The sequence below is a fragment of the Hibiscus syriacus genome, unplaced genomic scaffold (assembly GCF_006381635.1).
Source record: "Hibiscus syriacus cultivar Baekdansim isolate YM2019G1 unplaced genomic scaffold, ASM638163v2 tig00111584_pilon, whole genome shotgun sequence".
NCBI lineage: Eukaryota > Viridiplantae > Streptophyta > Magnoliopsida > Malvales > Malvaceae > Hibiscus > Hibiscus syriacus.
Genome location: NW_024063127.1, coordinates 1,741,774 through 1,755,634, shown reverse-complemented (window position 1 = coordinate 1,755,634; position 13,861 = coordinate 1,741,774). Strand labels below are relative to the sequence as shown.

At 36.3% G+C, this 13,861-nt stretch overlaps 1 long non-coding RNA gene across 1 annotated transcript; it reads left to right on the top strand.

Moving 5' to 3' along the window:
* The first annotated feature begins 1,161 nt into the window (after positions 1 to 1,161).
* On the top strand, positions 1,162 to 2,172 carry LOC120165640. Its single transcript, XR_005519842.1, has 4 exons — positions 1,162 to 1,262; positions 1,348 to 1,504; positions 1,838 to 1,904; positions 2,129 to 2,172. It is a non-coding gene; the product is annotated as an uncharacterized LOC120165640 (long non-coding RNA).
* Positions 2,173 to 13,861: the final 11,689 nt, after the last annotated feature.

Genomic DNA, 13,861 nt, shown 5'->3' with positions numbered 1-13,861 from the left:
TCTCAGAATCAGAACTAAAATCTTCCTTCTCATTTCCACTGCTGTTTGTATCAATCTGGACATCAGAGAATTCAACTCCGAGTTGATCATCCGTCGTGGCGGATCCATCAACATTGATATTCTGATCATCATCGACGTCGATGACGATGTCTTTGATTTGCTAAAGCGTAGTGACATCGCACCCCTGGGGTTCCTTGCAGTTGGATTCTGACGTAACCATGGGGAGCTCGGGTGTAAAACCATATTTTTTCCTTTGCGCCGGTCCCCCCCTTGATTTCTTGTTCACTCCCCCTTTTATTTTCGTTTGTGCAGGTCATCATTCCCAGCAAAAAACATGCGTTCAGGAGATAATGGGTGAATAACCCATTTCCCACAAAGGGAAACGGTTGAGATACGTGGGGCTCCATATGGGACCTACAAAATAATTATAAATTATTATTAATAATAAAAAATATATAATAATAATAATAATAATAATAATAAATAAATTATAATGATAAAAAAAATATAAAACCCGATCAAAAACGGGTGTCTACCCAATGAATTTTTAGCTCCTGTAAAAAAAAATCTCTATGAATGTTATCTTTGATTAATTGGCTTCTAGTATGGAGTTTGAATCCTAGAGAGCAAATGCTTAAAGTTATATCCTTGTGTTTTCTGAAAGTGCCATTATGATTAGCAAAGATGGAGTCAACCACATTGCCACATGTGTCTAATATTCCTATATAACCGTACCATAGCTGATACAAGTAGCTTAAACACCGTTGTATAACATTTCTTGAGCATATGGATGATTAATTTTTGTTGTTGTTGATATTTTACTTATCTTCAATATTTTGAATTTGAGCAAATTTCATGCAAAGTCCTTAATGTAAGTAATGAGAAAATGTTGCTTTTATCCACCAACACTAGTTTTTTACTTCTTTATATTCAACCTTAACACGATTTTGTGTTAAGGTTAGAGCAATGGGTACATTATGCATAACCATATCACATCGTCCAGCACTGGTTGCATTTCATGACGTTGTTTTGTCCTTGGATGGGGAAGGAGGATGGAAAGTTCATTACAAAAGGTACCAAGCATTAAGTTGCAGGTATTGCATATATAAATGGTAGTTATGGTGTATTAATCAAGTTTCTTCAAAATCTGCAATGAGAATTCTTCAGTACAAAGTGAAGGCGAAATTGATATGACAGTTTCTGAGACAGACCGCCAAACTGATGCGATTGCAGTTCAACGGGCATTCACTGCTGCTAAAAAGGTCTTAAAAATTCTGAAGCTTGGTTTCTGTGTATTTTTTGGGATCTGTTTTATCTCACCGCAAACTGTGGACTGATTTTTTCTAGGACTCTTAATTCTCAAGTCCAAGGACTCTATCATGTGTCAGAGGTAATAGCAGCATCGCCCTCTGTGAATCACGATGTTGAATTGCCTATTGTTCCTCAACTCCACAAGGTTCCAAGAGTACTGCCATCGAGAGTAGCTGCCATGTTTAAAGTATTGGTATGTTTTGGGCAAGTTTTCTTTTTTCTCTTAAACTAAACTGATTAACTTAAGATGATTCTCATTATTGTGCCCAAAGTAGGTACGAGTAATTGACCTTGTGAAGTTCTAAATTTTACTGGAAAACTCAATGATGAGTTTCCCGAAAATGTAGATTATTATGCCTCGCTTTATGTAGTTGGTATTGCTTATTCCTAAAGTGACTTTCAATGGATTTTTTAGCTCCTGGAAAAAAATCTCTATGAATGTTATCTTTGATTAATTGGCCTTTAGTATGGAGTTTGAATCCTAGAGAGCAAATGCTTAAAGTTATATCCTTGTGTTATCTGAAAGTGTCATTATGATTAGCAAAGATGGAGTCAACCACATTGCCACATGTCTCTAATATTCCTATATAACCGTACCATAGCTGATACAAGTAGCTTAAACACTGTTATATAACATTTCTTGAGCATATGGATGATTAATTTTTTATTGTTGTTGATATTTTACTTATCTTCAATATTTGAATTTGAGCAAATTTCATGCAAAGTCCTTAATGTAAGTAATGAGAAAATGTTGCTTTTATCCACCAACACTAGTTTTTTACTTCTTTATATTCAACCTTAAATTCTTGTATTTTAGGTACCCACGGTATTTGACAAACAAGGGGCTCAACTACTTGCAGTTGCATTTCTCGTTGTCTCGAGAACATGGATATCAGATCGAATTGCATCATTGAATGGTATTACAAATCTATTATTATGCTATTTATTCGATTTAAAAATATAATATTGCTATTTTACATCCATAAACTTCCAGGAACCACTGTGAAGTACGTTTTGGAGCAGAATAAGACTGCCTTTATCCGTTTAATTGGTGTAAGTGTTCTTCAAAGTGGTGCATCTTCTTTCATTGCACCCTCCTTTCCTAAAGAGCAACTATTGACCTCCATATGAAATAAATAAACTAAAAGAGGGAGTTACTAATTGAGAAAAGATCTGTGTAACAATGTATTAAATCTACGCTAATATAATACTATCTGCAATATAAGCATACGTGTATGTATAATTTTATCGTCCTAACTACTGTAGGTTTGTGTTATATTAATGATTTAATGCTAGTGTAGAACCCCAATAAAAAATTGATATCTTCCTGCATAAGTTTCTTTCTCATTCCTAGCTTTTTTCAACATCTAGGTTCATGGCTTCGCAGTGAAAAATTAGTTTTTAAATAGCCTTTTTTCTTGGTTTGCAGGCACTTGACAGCTAGGTTGGCCCTTGGATGGAGGATTAGATTGACCCAAAATTTGCTTAAGAACTACTTACGAAATAACAATGTTTTGAAAATCGGACCGGTTCAACTGGGAACCGCTGTCAGGTCCGATTCATTCTAATCCGGTTAAACCGTTATTAGTGAACCGCAAAGAACCGTTAAATCAGTTGTGAACCATTCGAATCGTACCGGACTGGAACCTCTAAGAACCGGCCATCAATAAAAAATTAAAAAAGTTAAAATTTTTATTTTGAAGGTTAATCAACTTTTGTTTTGGTTTTAATGTGTAATGTTTGAAGATTTTTATTAGAAGTAAATCAAGTAATGAATGATGGAATTTTGGTGTGGGGATGTTTTTAGTTTTTTATTAAATGTTTTTGGTATTTTTATTTAATTTCTTAAATAATTATGACGTCGTCTGATTCTTCTGATCGATCTGACCGGTTCACTGATTCAACCAGTCGAACAGGTAGCACTACCGGTTCACTGACCGAACCGGTTCACTGACCGGTCCGGTTCTAAAAACCATACGAAATAATGCATTTTACCAGGTAGTTTGATCAGCTAAGATACACTGATGCCTGTGTACTTGGTCGACACTGCACAATGTTTATAATTTTCTCTATTGTTACCTAGAATTCTGCAATGGTAAATTCACATCACAAACATCTCATTGTAGATTTTTCATATGTCAAGCAAAAATATTGATGCAGATCAAAGAATAACACATGATCTTGAGAAGTTGACAACTGATTTATCAGGACTGGTTACGGGAATGGTAAAGCCATCTGTTGACATTTTATGACGAGTACATTGTTTTGATTTATTTTGGTCCTAGGATTGGTTTTCTGTCTAGTCTTGAATCTTGACCTTGAAAGCATATGCCCCTTACCTTCCTCATTTATCTACCCTTCTAAGAAATATTCTTAACCAATGCTGAAAATTTTAGGTTCACCTGGCGAATGCAGCTGTTAACTGGGAGAAGGGGTGTTGCCATTTTGTATGCATATATATGTAAAACAAAAATCAAATTAACCCACAACTACTATACTATTTCCAAGTGATTTTCAACTCTCTCTAATATAATCCACTTGAAATATTTAACTTTCTGAAGCATATACGAACATTGATGTGGAGAGAAATATGAGCTCAAAATGCTTTAACTTTTGTATTCCTCTGAGTTGTTTTCAAATGAAATCAACAAGGCCTTTATATAGTCACTAGGTACTACTATGCCAAAAACAAAAAAAATAATAAATTCTATTAAAAACCATAAAAGATCACTATCTCATGTATCACCTCTTGGCCTTTCAGCTACAAAAACTCTTGACCTTTTATTTTCCCACTAAAAACAACATTTAATGTTTATTCAACAAAACTCCCCCGTAAACTTAAATGCTTCTACCATCCGTCGCCAATTATCTTTTTGCATTTGTCAAGAAGTACTTTCGGTAGTGGTTTTGTGAAAATATCCACAACTTGATCCTGACTTGCTACATGCACCAATTCCACACTTCTTTCCTTCTTATGATCTCAGATAAAGTGAAAACGAACATTGATGTGTTTTTTCTTTCATTGTTCACCAGGTTTTTTGCCAACTCAATTGTTGATTTGTTGTTAACATGAATCACGGTTGCACCTAATTGTTTTAGCTCCATCTTTCTCAACAAATTTCTAAGCCATATCGTATGACATACACACCAAGATGCTGCCACATATTCAGTTTCACACGTCGAGAGCATCACGATCAGTTGCTTCTTTGAAAGCCAAGTAAACGCAGTATCTCCCATAAAAAAAACACATATCCCGATGTGCATTTTCGGTCGTCTATATCTCCGTACCAATTGCTGTCAGAGTACCCAACCAATTTGTAATATTCTTCTTTCGAGTAGAACAACCCGAGTGACACCGTTCCTTGAATGTACCGTAGGATTTGCTTCAACGCCTTCCAATGTGAATAAATAGGCTACTCCATGAACCGACTTACAATGCTGACACTTAATGAAAGATCCGGCCTTGTGCATGTGAGATAGCGAAGGCTTCCTACCAAACTCCAGTATCTACTCTCATCGACATGTTCCCTTTCATTGAACTTCGAGAATTTTACATATGGTTCTATTGGTTTTGATACCAGATTGCAATTTTCCATATTGTACTTCTTCAAAATCTCTTTTGCATATGTCTCATGTGATACAAAAATAGTTGTATCTACTTGTCTAACCTCCAAACCAAGAAAAAACTTCATTAAGCCCAAATTTTTCATCTCAAATTCCCGTGTCATTGTGCTCCTAAACTCTTCTATCATCTCATCATTGTTACCTATATAAATAAGGTCATCGACATAAAGAGAAACAAATAACATGTTACCTCCATTCTTCTTTACGTAAAGGGCATGCTCGTAGGGACATTGCTTGAAATATGTATCGATATGTGTATTCAATGCTTGTGGTGCTTGCTTCAACCCATAAAACACCTTTTTCAATTTTAACACATTTTTCTCTTCTCTGACTTTCATGTACTCGGGTGGTTATTCGATGTAGACATCTTCTTCAAGCATACTATTCAAAAATACTGACTTGAAATCGATTTGAAATATCGACCATTTGAATTGAGCAGCTTGTGAAATGAGTAATCGAATTGTCTCCATTCTTGCAACGGGAGCAAACACCTCGTCATAGTCGATTCATGCCTTTTGCTTATATCCATTCACAACAAGTCGCACCTTGTACCGTTCTATCTCGCCTTGAGCATTCATCTTTTCTTGAACACCCACTTCACACCAATAAGCTGACTTCTTTTCAGCAATTCTGCTAGCTCTCATGTGTTGTTGCGGTCAATCGCCTTAATCTCCTTGTTCATGGCAGTTTACCACTTCTTGTCTCGCAACTCCTCTTCAAAGTGATATTTTCAGCATCTATGAAAAGACATACAAGGTGTACTTCATTTGTCAAATCATACAAATATTGCACATTTCATATTTTGGGTTATCGTGGTTCATCTTCATCATCGGTAGTTTTAGAGTTTATTGGTATGCTTGTTGGTGCAACGACTGATGATTCTCCAACTTCGATGATAGCCTCTTTTGAATTGTTCCAGTTCTACTCGCTTGCTTCGTTTACTCGGACATCATGAACCACCATCTCCTTTTTGCTTATCGAATCAAGTAGCTTGTACCCTTTTGTCTTCTCATCACACCCAATAAAAATATATATTTTGCTTTTGTCTTCGATCTTTGTTCTTAGTTGATCTAGTATATGTGCATAAGCAACACTATCGAACACTTTGAGATGAGAAAATATTGGATTTTGTCCTCTCCATGCCTCTTGTGGTGTTTGATTATCCAACTTCACACGTGGACATTGATTTTGTACATAGATGGCACATTGCACGGCTTCTGCCCAGAATTCATTCGTTACCTTCTTGCTCTTGAGCATTGATCGAACCATGTTGAGAATGGTTTGGTTCTTCCTCTCGACCACACCATTTTGTTGAGGAGAGTATGGTGCGGTTAGAAATCTCCTTATGCCTTGCTCCTCACACTACTTTATGAAAGCCACCAAAGTATACTCACAACCTCTATCGGATCAAACAACTTTGATGTGTCTACCAGTTGTCTTCTCCACCATCACTTTGAACTTTTTGAACACCTCAAATGCCTCGTATTTTTCTTTCGGAAAATGAACCCAAGTTTTTTCATGAAAAATCATCGATAAAGGAAATGAAATACATTTTAGTGTTGAAAGATTCAGGGGTGATTGGTCCACATATGTCAGTATGAATCAACTCGAGAGAATGTTTAGCTTGATATTCTGCATTCTTTTGAAACAAGGTTCTCGATTGCTTGCCAAGCACACATTCTTCACAAAAATTTGCCCTCATAATCCATATCCGGTAGCCCGTGCAGCATGTTCTTCTTTGCTAACTCTTTTAGACCACCATGATATAAGTGACCAAAGCGGAGATACCACAACGATGCCTTGTCTTCTAAGTTGACTCGCAAACATTTTTCTCGCACTCTTCTTAAATTCAGTTTGTACATCTGATTTATGCCTATCTCGACTCGAGCAACCAGACACCAATGCTTGTCCTTCAAGTGTAGTACCCGGTCTTTCAAAAGTGTCGGGTAACATTTCTCCTCGAGTTGCCCCATACTCAAAATATTGGTCTTGAGGTCTGGTACGTAATAAACATCTTGGATTGACCCTATCAAGCCATTCTTTTATAAGTAACAAATTGTACCTCGACCTTTGACCTCCACTTTTGATACATCTCCTAACAACACATGACTATCTTCAATCTTTTACATCTCTTTTAATAGGTACTCGTGACCACACATATGGTTGCTTATGCCCGAGTCGAGGTACCACAAAGTGTCATTGTTGAAATTGACTTCATTTTGAGCCATCAAGAGAAAGTCTTCATTCGCTTCGTCTTCCAAGGCTAGGTTGTTGTTTCTTCCACCTTTTTATTGGATCGACAATCTTTTGCAAAATGCCACACTTTACCACAGTTATAACATTTTTCAAAGTTGCAATCCTTCGCGTAGTGACCTTACTTGCAACACTTGTAGCACTCGATGTTGGAATAGTTTGATTGATCGTCTCTTCGTCAACTGCGTCCTCTATCACGCCAATTTGGTTGGCTTGATTGTCCTTTCTCCTTATAGTACTCTTCATGACTACCGCCTTGACCACCGCGACCATTTCCACAACCTCCACGACCATGCACTCTACCTCAAAAATTTTGAAAATAGAATACCTTTTTGTCTTTGATTGACGCCTTGGTTTGAAGTTCTCCTCATTATTTTTCTTTTTATGTTGTTCATGCGCCTCGATAGAACCGGCGAGTTCGTCAACTGTGAGCATCGTAAGGTCCTTTGACTCTTCTATCGCGCACACAACATTCTCAAAATTGTCAGTTAATGATCTCAAAATCTTCTCCATAACTCGCATATCGGTTAACGCTTCGTCATTACGAATGAGTTGGTTCACCACGGCTTGTACACGCATGATGTAGTCGGATACACTTTCTGACTCCATCTTCATGCTCTCCAACTCGCCACGAAGAGTTTGGAGACGCAATTGCTTGACTCGGTCGGCTCCTTTGAACACTTTTCCTAAAATGTCCCACGCTTCTTTTGAAGTAGCTGCGCCAGCAATCTTCTCAAAGCCCGACTCATCAATGGCTCAGACCAACATGTATAGTGTTGTCTTATCCTTCGATTTCGCCTCTTTCAACGCCTTGTTTTTAGCCGCCATATATCACGTAGTAGTTGTTGGTTCTTCGAAACGTTCTTCAACCACCTCCCATGCATCTTGAGACTCGAGAAGATCTTTCATTTGAATGTTCCAGTTCTCGTAGTTCGCCTTCGTTAGTTGTAGTAACGACATTTGACCCGTCACATTTTTCATTGACTCTGATGCCAATTTGTAAAATAGAAAACAAATTAACCCACAACTACTATGCTTTTTCCAAGTGATTTTCAAGTCTCTCTAATAGAACACACTTGAAATATTTAACTTTCTGAAGCATATATGAACATTAATTTGGAGAGAAATAGGAGCTGAAAATGCTTTAACTTTTGTATTCCTCTGAGTTGTTTTTACACTACAGCAAAATAAGTTTTTAGCGGCGTTTTTTAGCTCTATAGCAGCGTATATAAAAACACCGCAAGAAGCGCCGCTAAAACTAGAGCCGCAAAAGGTGGCGGCGTTTGTGAACAAAAAATGCCGCAAAAGGTTAAGCTCTATAGCGGCGTTTTTCTTTAAAACGCCGCTAATTACCTTATCTTTAGTGGCGTTTATTTTATAAAACGCCACTACATGTTATGATATTTAGCGGTGATTTTGGTAAAAAAAATACAGTTATTAACTATGTATATAGTGGCATTTTTTACAAACGCCGCAAATGTATGGTCATTAGTGGCATTTGCTTCACAAAACACCGCAAAAGAACCTGACTTTTAGTGGCTTTTATTTACAAACGCCACTATAGTTAACTGATTTATCATATATCATTTTCTACTTTATATTACGCAAATTTAATATTCTATATCATTATCTAATAATAATAAACTTACAATTTAATTACGACGCAAAATATGTTGAAAAATAAATCAAATTTTATAAAATTAAATTAAAATGTAACATAGTTCAAGATTGTTCACTATAATTTATTCTAGGTTCTTTCTCTTTCAATAGAATAAAAACATTGTTCACTAGAATAAAAAACAATCTTCTAGTGGCAATTTTCCTTTTGGCATGCAACTTCAGTTGATTCTTTTCATCAGAAATGTACCTTCAATTCAAACAACAATGAAAAGATTCAGAGACAATATATTACAAGAAGATAAACTAGAAGAAAAAGCATGATTCTAAACAATATTACCTCTTCCAAATTTCTTGCCTTTAGGATCCATGTGTTAATGATTCATGAAATATGTACCATCATAAACTGCAAATTTTTAGTCAAAAGTCAAGGAAAATATCCATGAATATCGACTCAAAACATTTATAAAGGTTAAACAAAGATTTACATACAGCATGGTACGTAGTGTAGAAGGGCTATAACATATTAAAACTAAAAAAGCATGCATACATATGGTAAGTACATCTCTTACACACTTTGTTGCCCTTCTGTTTCACACTTGTAAAACTAACATGCAGACTTACAGTTCCAATGATAACTTTCACATAAAATATAGTTCTCCAACGTAGCAATTAATTTTTTTGTCATATTTCTACAATTTATTTATATTAAAACAATCATATCACTAATATTAAAAGATAAGACATTTGGGCAAAAGATATGTGAAGTAAATTTGATGAAAACCAACTTGGTAATCAGCTAACTGTTTGTTTTCAGATCAAAATGCAAAATACAGGCAAAACCAGGATTAATATTTGCATTGAACACATCAAAGCACCAATAGCCTCAAACATATGGATTCAGTATAAGGAAATCAACCCACTAACTTTAAAAACTACATTCCTCCAGTTAAACTTTTGATTATGCCTTTGTATTAATTGCCAAAACAAGATAAATAATAGCATATGTAACTTTCAGAATAAATTATAAATTCCTAGTTAAAATTTACTGTTGAAAGTTTGGAATGATAAATTTTGATTGGGGATTTCTCTCTTATTCTTTTTTTAGCATGTGTGTATAATATTTTACATGCTGGTCTTACCTGTGACTTGATGCAGGAAGACTTCTGTAGTTTCCCGGTCTTCCATAACGACACAATCAGTATGTGCACTGTAAATGGAGGGAAAAAAACTGCATATGGACACAAGAGACAATGTTATACAAAATTCAGTAAGAATACCAGCCAAAGTATACAAAGTTCAGTGGAATCAACATAGTCATATTCATGCATAGGTAAAATGTTCAAGGGAAAAAGACAAAAATTGTCATTTCTCTGCCTTTTTTCTTTATGGCCTTGTAATGACTATGAAATAGTCAGTCTTATTTTCTTTATGGCCACAAAGTTCAGTGGAATCAACATAGTCATACTTCATTACGAGAACAAAATGAAAAATGTATAACTAGAAATGTTGCAAACACATGCTGGTCGATACAATGGTTCCCTTCCGGAACCTGTCCGATGATTGGCATTGCCACCGAAGCCGATGATCAACGATGGGTTATAAATATTTTTTGAATTTAAGTATATACATATTAATAATATAAAATTTATTAAAAAATAAAAATAAAAAATAACCTCAGTGACCAAAAATCCCATATAATATACGATTTTAACCAACTTTTTCCGGATTTGCCAAAATGACCAACAAAATCGCAATGCGATCGCTAATTCGCAACGCGATTTCCATTATCGCAAATTCGCGTTGCATTTCGCGTTGCGATAGTTGGAAATCGCGTTGCGATTGTATACAGTGTCGTTGCGATTTTCCCAATTCGCAATGCGAATAAGTAAAACGCAACGCGAATTGGGAAAATCGCAATGCGATACTGACTATCGCAATACGATACTTACTATCGCAATGCGATAATACAAAATCGCAACGAGATACTGACTTTCGCAACGCGATTCTGACTTTCGCAACGCGATTTACATAGCGACATTCGTATTAACGCATATTTTTTTTTCAAATTCCAAACACGAATTTTTTCTTAATAAATCGGAAACTGAACCGTCCACAATAATCGCAACTCATAACCTCAAACCCAAAATCACAACACTTAGTCCCATCTCTATCTCTCACTCTCTACGGCGAAATCCGTCCCCATCTCCGAAGATTTCCGTCCCCATCGCCGGTGAAATCCCTCACAACCATTCACAGTCAAAAATCCCTCACAATCATTCAGAAATGGAAAATCAACCTACGAGGGTTAGTTTTTTTTATTTTTATTTTGAATTTTTTGCATTATTTTAGGTTTTTCATATTGAGATTGATGATAAGTTTACTGGTAATTTCAATAATAGATTAACCATTTCACTTAGATTTCTTATTAAATTCATTCGATTGCTGCCAATATAGCTAAACTGTTTAGCCTGTGAAGTTAGTATTTGTCTTTGTTTTGTCTTTTGGTTGAAGTAATGCAGAAGAAGAATAGTTTCGAGAATGAAAATCTCAACGCGGAAATAACTATCGCAACGAGAGAATCGCAACGCGAAATAAAAAACGCAACGCGAAACAAAAATCGCATTGCGATTTTCATTTCGCGTTGCGATTTTTATTTCGCGGTTGCGATTTTCATTTCGCGTTGCGATTGTCTGGTCGCGATAGTCATTTCGCGTTGCGATTCTCTCGTTGCGATTCTATCGTTGCGATAGTCATTTCCGCGTTGCGATTCTCATTATCTCGTTGCGATTTTCATTTCAACCAAAAGACAAAAACAGTGTTGCAAATTTTAGTTTCAATAATAAACTACTATTTATGTTTATTGTTTTGTTTTTGGTATATCTTGACAGTGTAGTTTTTGGTATATCTAACTTGGTATGTTTATTGTTTTTTTGTAGAAATTTTTTTCGGCTTCATTGACATTAAGGAATAAAGTTAGCCTAGCCACTACAATTGCTTCGAAGCTTTCACCTGCACAAAGAAAATTGTTTGAAGAAACCTGCTTCGGGCCATGGCTGAGAGTACATCATCCGGGTGGAGATGCTAGTTTGACCCATTTGTGGCTTCAGACCATGACTAGCGATCTACCCGACAATATACAACGTGGTGAGGAAGAGATATGGTTTCATTTTCCACCGGCGTATACTTGTTTTGGGCGGAAGGAGTTCTGCTTAATCACTGGTCTACGATTCGGACACGATGATGTAGGCCGGTACACTCGTCATATCACCCGCCCATCATGGTTATCCAGGGTTTTTCCTGATGAGTCAATAGAGAAGCCGAACTTACACGTCGACGACATGAAGAAATTGTTTAATAAGAAAGATGGTTTTACTCGGATGAATGACGTCGATGTTGTCCGAATATGCCTTCTACTACTTTTGTATGCCGGCTTTTTAGGCAGAGAGGCCAGACAACCTATTCCTCAGGAGCTAATATTATTGGTAGAGGACCTAAATGCATGGAATCTGTTTCCGTGGGGTTCGTATATATGGAAAGCTACCTGGACTAAGTTGTCGTCTGCCTTTGAGAAACCCTCTGACGTGCCGGACATGATGGATTCAAGTTGGCTCTCGTATGAGTTACCGGCCAGTACCATACCGGTATCTGAAGAGGAGATGAAACAACTACCGGACACAATTCTGGATAACACCCTTTGGGCTAAGACCGCATTTGATTTTTATCTACATGAGCGAAGCCAGGGGTGTTTCACTGACATATGCAAGCTCAATGATGATATCTATTTGTTGCTTGATCGGTCTTGGTGGGGCGTATTATTAGGGGTCGAAGACAATGGCTATTTCGATGGAGGGGTAAGTCTTATATTTTTCTTATATTTTCATTTGATTATTTTTTTGTAAATTTATGTAAGTTACTAATATATGTCTTTTTTTATAAAATAGCATATCGATGCGTGGGTGTCACGTCTTCTAATAATTAGGAAACTTAAGGAAAATAAAAGAAATACACGATATACAATTATGCCGACGTCTTTTAACGCCGTTCACTTGAAGAATCAACGAGATGAATCATTTGCGTTGGGCAATGGACAAGCTAAACTTTATCCTGCATGGTGGCAGGTCGATAAGGTTAGTGTTTATTTTAGATTGAGTTTAAAGGTATTCATAAATAAGTGCGCAAATGAATGGATTATTACTTATGATTGCATGTGTTTATCCCTGTTTTGGAACGTAACCATTGGCTTCTCGTCGAGCTTCAGATCCCATCCCTTAAGACAATAGTATATGACAGCATGATAAATTACATATCATTGGCTGATTTAAGAGATATTATTAAGGGATGGAGCTCTTATTTGGCTAAATTCTTGGATGCGATAAATTATTGGACTCGTTCTGGAAACAAGAAGCCAAAGAAGCTCAATATTACAGTTAGCAGAGACGAGACCGCACCACAACAAACGAAAGGACCCAGAGGGGATTGTGGTCCTCTCGTATGCTTGGCGTTGGACCGTTTGATCACAGGAAGTATAAAGTATCTACCTCCCACCGATATAGATAGAGCTGCAGTAGGCTTGTGGTTTCGACATTATATGGCTAGATCGATATATACGAGACGCTGCCTACCTGCATCTGCGTTATAAAAATGTCCATAAACAATTGGTATGTTTATAGGCTTGTGGTTTGAAAATGTTTGGTTAAGTACCTAGAATTCAATAATTTGCTGTTTGTAGGTTTTAGATGTGTAGAAACTGTTGTTTGAGCAAATGTTTGGTTTATGCAGGTTAATCTCAGAAGTGAGCTGCGTGAAAATGATGTATGGCTGCAAAAGTTGATTCAATAGTAGAAGTGTTATTTTCTCTAATAATTATTGCTTATTTTTTGATTGTTTAATTGATTTGTAAAAGGTGATTTGTAAAAGTTGATTTCTTTAATTGATGTTAACATAATTCTTATTTGTGCTTGTTTAATTGATTGAAATGTAATGGTTGATTTTGTTGATTTCAATCTGCATTATGTTGAAGGCAAAAAGTACTATCGCAATGCGAAATGAAAAT